We start from the raw sequence: 6769 nt of genomic DNA, 5'->3' as shown, positions 1-6769 counted from the left end.
GTCTGCAACAAGAAGGGGAGAGAAAAGTCAGGAGAATGTAATAGCGGTCCGCCACACAGAGTAGCCTTTACTTGGGTAAAAGCCTGCTGACACAGCTCCGTCCACTGGACCGGATCTGGTGCTTCCTTTTTAGTGAGATCAGTCAAAGGGCTGGTGAGGTCCGAATAATTAGGCACAAACCTTTTATAATATCCCGCCAGCCCTAGGAACTGTCTCACCTCCTTTTTGGTCTTAGGTCTCGGACAAGTTGCAACCGCTGCCGTCTTATTAATTTGGGGACGCACCTGCCCGTGACCCAAGTGAATGCCTAGATACCTGACCTCCACACGCCCAACTTCTTCGGGTTGGCTGTGAGTCCGGCCACTCTCAGCGCTCTCAGGACAGCCCTCAAATGCTCCATATGATGCTGCCAGTCATTGCTATAGATGATGATGTCATCTAAATAGGCAGCGGCATATGCAGCATGGGGCCGAAGAATTACGGTCCATGAGACGCTGAAAAGTGGCCGGCGCCCCGAACAACCCGAACGGAAGCCGTCTTATTAATTTGGGGACGCACCTGCCCGTGACCCAAGTGGAAGCCCAGATACCTGACCTCCACACGCCCAACCGCACACTTCTTCGGGTTGGCCGTGAGTCCGGCCACTCTCAGCGCTCTCAGAACAGCCCTCAAATGCTCCATATGACGCTGCCAGTCATTGCTATAGATGATGATGTCATCTAAATAGGCAGCGGCATATGCAGCATGGGGCCGGAAAATACGGTCCATGAGACGCTGAAAAGTGGCCGGCGCCCCGAACAACCCGAACGGAAGCATAACGAATTGGTGCAATCCAAACAGCGTTGTGAAAACTGTCTTCTCTTTAGATACAGGCGATAAGGGGATCTGCCAATATCCTTTTGTTAAATCCAGTGTCGAATAAAAACGAGCTGTGCCCAGCCAGTCAAGCAATTCGTCAACTCGAGGCATTAGATACGCATCGAATTTCGACACAGCATTTACTTTGCGGTAATCCACACAGAATCGAACAGAGCCATCCGTCTTAGGATCTAAAACTATCGGGCTCACCCAATCACTGTTGGATTCTTCTATTACCCCCATTTCGAGTACTGCCTCTAACTCGGTCTGAACCACTTTTTTCTTGAGTTCAGGCAAACGATATGGCTGACTGCTCACTACTACGCCTGGCTCGGTCTCAATATGGTGCTGAATGAGATTTGTTTGACCAGGTAGGGGCGAGAACACATCGGCAAACTCTGCCTGCAACTTGGCCACATCAGTGAGCTGGGAGGGTGAGAGATGATCTCCTCCCAGGGCCAGAACGAGAGATTGAGATTTAGTGCTCACCTCTGGCCCGAGATCATCTTCTCCACTCACTACCGTCACCAGCATCACTGACTCTGCCTCGCTCCATTTTTTCAGGAGGTTGAGGTGATAAATTTTACGTGCCCCGCTCCTATCTGTTCGAACCACCTCATAATCAAGATCTCCAACTTGCCGTGTGACCTTGAACGGTCCTTGCCACTTTGCAAGTAATTTAGAACTCGAAGTTGGGAGTAATACAAGTACTTTCTCTCCCGGTGCAAATTTTCGTAAGCTGGTTCCCCTGTTGTACAGCCGGCTTTGTTTGTCCAGAGCCTGTAACAAATTCTCCATAGATAGCCGCCCCAAAGTGTGGAGTTTTGTTCTCTGGTCCATTACATACAGAATTTCATTCTTACTTTGAGAAGGTCCGTCCTCCCAAGTTTCTCTCAGGACGTCTAGAACCCCTCGGGGCTGACGTCCATAAAGAAGCTCGAAAGGGGAAAACCCCGTGGAGGCTTGCGGGACCTCCCGCACAGCGAACAAGAGGGGTTCCAACCATTTATCCCAATTTTTGCCGTCCTTGTGAACGAACTTACGAATCATGGTTTTTAAAGTGCGATTAAATCATTCCACCAGCCCGTCCGTTTGTGGGTGATAGACACTGCTGCAAATCGACTTAATGCCCAATAATTCGTACAGTTCGTGTAATGTACGTGACAAACGCCGTGCCTTGGTCAGTGAGGATCTCTTTCGGGATCCCCACTCGGGAGATTAATTGAAACAGTGCCTCCGCAACACTCTTGGCGGAGATGCTGCGGAGCGCCACTGCCTCAGGATATCGTGTTGCATAGTCTACCAGCACTAGTGCAAAACGATGCCCTCTTGCGGATCGTTCTAATGGCCCGATGAGGTCCATCCCAATTCTTTCAAAGGGGACCTGCATTAATGGTAGAGGGCGCAATGGCGCTTTTGGGGAGGCCGGTGGATTTACCAGCTGACATTCACGACAAGACGCACACCACATGCGCACGTTCTCGTGAATGCCCGGCCAAAAGAAACGGGCCATGAGACGATTTAGTGTTGTTGTTTGACCTAAATGTCAAGCCATGGGATTACAATGAGCCGCCTGGGAAAGCATTTCCCGACGGCTTTTTGGCACTAACAGCTGTGTTGTATCTTCCTTTGTCTGAGCGTCTTGGGTCACTCGATGCAACCAGTCTTTTATAATCGCAAAATATGGATAGGAAAGCGGACGAGTAGGTTGGAGAGGTTGACTGTCGATATAACGGACCTGTTCAAAAGCATGTTTCAATGACTCATCCTGAGACTGTTCCAGAGGAAAATCATCGCGTCCTGAGAGGATCAGTCTCTCGATTTCACTCTGTTCCCCTGGTACAGATCTCAGTGGTCCCAGTTCAGCCTCTCCCACCTGCACGAGCGCCCCCCTTCCTTGCTTTTTCTTTTCCCAAGAGACATCCGCACATAATCATCCCAATAATTCACTAAAAGCAGGCCAGTTAGTTCCCAGAATTAGCGGATGTCGGAGGTGCGGGTTAACTGCGACCTCTACACTATGATTTTGTCCCCTAAATTGAATAACAGCGGACATTAAAGGATATTTCACCACATCCCCGTGCACACACCATACCTGAACCAAGCGGCCTGCCTCGGGCTGAATCAGGCTTTGATGGATTGAGGTTTGGTTACATCCTGAATCCACCAGAGTCTGATAGGTACCCCCCTTAATACTCACAGGTATTTGGTACCAGCCAGCCTGACCGGGGGCAGCCTGCGGGGCATCCGGGACCCGGATCATTTGTCCCCACCTCCATCATGGGACACCTGTCAATAAAATGCTCCGGGTCCCCGCAACGCCAACAGGCCGGCCCAGAACTTCCCGCCGCCCTAGTGGCAGGTAGTGGGTCAAATGATTGGCGTGGAGAGAGCGGGGAAACGGATGCGGCATCGGTCCCAGCCGTGGGCAGAGCTCTCGGGCCAGCAGCATAATCCAGTCCGGTCCCACCCCGCCCTCGGGGCAGGACTCATGGAGGACCTGGAGGACGGGACCTGGGAAGAGGGACAGGTCGAGAGGCAGGGAGAGAGGGAGAAAATAAAGGGGAAGAGAGAGAGACAGCTGGAAGGGATTCGCCGACCCCAGGGCACGCCACCATCTGATCCTCCGCCAATTGGATGGCTGAGTCCAGCGACATCGGTCGGTGGCACTGGACCTACTCTGCCGTCTTCTTTGGCAGCCGAATGATGAACTGCTCGAGTACCACATGGTCGATAATGTGCTCGACGTCGCTTCCCTCAGCCAGTAGCCATTTGCGACATGAGTCCCAGAGCCGTTGGGCCATCCCGAAGGGTTGGCCGCTCTCGCCCAGGTCAAGCGAACGGAATCGCTGGCGATGTTGCTCCGGACTTCGGCCGACCCGCTGGATGATGGCTTTTTTGAGGTCATCAAAGACCAGGAGGTCCTGTACGGGCAGTTCCTGAGCAGCCACCTGCGCTTCCCCCGACAACAGGCGTATCAGGCGCATCGGCTATTGCTCTCATGGCCACCCACCGGTTTCTGCTGTTTTCTCAAACAGATCCAGGAAGGCTTCGGGGTCATTCTGAGCCCCCATCTTGTTCAGCGGCAGGTGGGGAGCCGGGGTCTGCTGAATGGCTGCTTCTGCCCAAACCTCCCGGTCCATCCAGTTCCGGAACCTCTCGCGATCCTCCTGTTGCGCCTGGATGATGGCCTGGAAGCGTCGCTCCTGATCAGTCCGCATATCCAGTAACGCTTGGTGTTGCTCTTGATGGAGGACCGCAAGGGATGAGATGACATCCGCAAATGGCATACTTGTCGGAGTTTACATGACGGCGGCGGCTCTCCTGCTTCCTTCCCGGGTTTCGGCACCAGTGTAACAAAGTCAATGATTGAGAACGAAGAGGACGGGGTCGGCTTGACTGCTGCAGGTGATTTTATTCGGGTTTCAATAAATAAACAGAACGTCGCGCTACCAGCGCTCAATATAGCACAATTGCATAAGCAAAAACATAGGGGCTCTCCAGAGCAGCTACAGTCTCCACACGTGCACTGCAGTCAGCAGTCTGTCCCTCTCACCCTGCCATCTCATTCCCGGGCCAATTACTGGAACAAGACACAGGTGTTTGTCATTTGCATTTGACCCACTTACTCACCGCTCGTCTCCCAACTCTTTCTCCAACTGCAGACCTTGCTGAACCACGCCCCCCCTCGCCACAGCCGGTTTGAGTCCCACAAAACAATGTCAACATTGTGCCCTTGAGAAAAGGTACTGGGTGTACTGGAAATCACTTTGGATAAAAACCTTTTTGAAATAACTACTTGATACATAACTAACTATTTAGATGTAAAAATTATACATCCAGTATGGCTAATCTAACCATGTGTAGGAATATAATAAAGCTTAGCCAGGTTTTTAAACTCAACTATTTCCCTTTGTCCTCATCAGATTTCTTAACATCATCCATATTTTAGCACAAAACAAATAGTTTTTGTTTGCATCCTTCATTACGAGAGTTTGATTCATATGAGCACCAGAGATGCACCTCTCAAAAACTGTGCTTTCTGAACTGTTTGAATCTGTGCCATAGAAAAATAAATAATATTATTGCTGATTGGCTACAAGTTTGTTTTGCGATTCGGCCCGAATCAGTTTTCTAAAGTGTTTTTGAAAAATCACATACCCTGCCTTTAAGTTAAAGTCTGAATTTAAAGTGACAGCAGTGCAAAAACACACCTTGTTATTGAGTCCTTGCAGGCTGCACACAAACACAAATAGCCTGACTTATGTGATCTACTTCATAAACAAATGACTCTTTTGATCCTGTTATTTTATTGAATCAAATGAAGCAGTCCCATTCACAAACAAATTACTCTTATGAGCCGGTTCTTTTTAGCGAATCAAATATATACCACAACACTAGCATAGTCTGATTCATGAACAAATGATTTTACATATCAGCCGTGTTCTTTTTGTGAATATTACCAAATCACTGGTGATGTTCAATTCATGAACAAATTACTCTTTTGAGCTAGTTCCTTTTATTGAATCAAAAACTATCAACAAAAGCAGTCCCATTCACAAACAAATGACTCTTATGAGATTTTTAGTGAATCAATCAAAAACATACGACGTATCCAGTGTAGTCAATACACAAACAAATTGCTTAGTTGGACCTCTTGATGAATTGTTCATTTCTTCACTGAATGAACTCAGTTGCTCAATGAACATCTGGATTAAATTTCTGTGCTTATTAATGTGGTATATATGTTATTTATATATATATATATATATATACATATATATATATATACATATATACATATATATATGTTTTGCATAAATACTAAGACAAAAATTCACATTACAAATCCACTATTCAAACGGCTGCCAACCAAAAAGGATCTTTAAAAGTAATGAACATCTTAACAAGTCTGCCATCATGAATATGTCTTAATATATACTTCCAATAATTCCAGTTGCTTCAATGCATTATGGAAATAATGTGCATATACAGTACATGAAATGTTTGTCTGGTTAGCATGTGGTAAGCAATTAGCATCTTTTTCCTTTTACAACCATTCAAAAGTATCCAGCCTCACTTGATGGTATAACCCCTGATCAGGGGTTTAGAGTGCTGTATGTTAATTCAGTCCAACGCTGCATTATAATTCCAGTCATTGGGTTTGAAAGCCAGATACATACATATATTCTGCTGTTAAAACAGGGTAAAGAAAACCACAACACACACATTAAATATGCATGAGTAGTTTTAGGGCTTGGGCGCGAGGATATTTTAACCGAACATGTTTTCAGGACAGGAGCTGGTGAATGGCAATGAAACACTTGGCTAGGTGTGGGGAGGTAAAGGAAAAAGAAGAAAAGTGAAAGAAATTATTCTCTGCTGCCATGGAAACAAAGTGAGTATGATTGTACAAGCGCTTCCTTACTGGAGAGAGTGCCATTAAGAGCTACAAGAGAGTAGGTGACCTTGTGCGGGTCACTGAAGATACCAATGTTCGCAACGTTTAAATCAATCCCGTCATTGAGTGGCAGTCCGGTTTTCTCCATGAGGAAAGAGAGAAAGGATGCTTTACGAAAGCTCTGGTGAATGTGACACCTTTTTTCTTCTTCTGTGAATGAATGTAAGTTAGATCAATGAACGTGCATGAGATGGATCATCATATGGAAGGAGCATTAATAACTGTGTCTGTTCAATACAAAGAAAGGGCATAGGTAAAACGATTTAGATCTAATATTCCACATGATATTGGAAAAGTGGAGTAGAGGTTTGCCAGGTTTGCATAATAAAAGCGTAATGATCCAGACAGTCAAGGTTTGATTAGTTAAAGAGATTTCAAAAATGTAGTGCAGGATTTGGTTTTGTGCATCAGGAATTGACTGGATCATGAAAAGTATATTGACGTGAATGC

This window comes from Sinocyclocheilus rhinocerous, unplaced genomic scaffold (genome assembly GCF_001515625.1).
Source record: "Sinocyclocheilus rhinocerous isolate Xijiao unplaced genomic scaffold, SAMN03320098_v1.1 scaffold1918, whole genome shotgun sequence".
Lineage (NCBI taxonomy): Eukaryota > Metazoa > Chordata > Actinopteri > Cypriniformes > Cyprinidae > Sinocyclocheilus > Sinocyclocheilus rhinocerous.
The sequence above is the reverse complement of the archived record's forward strand: the minus strand, read 5'-3'. Positions refer to the sequence as shown.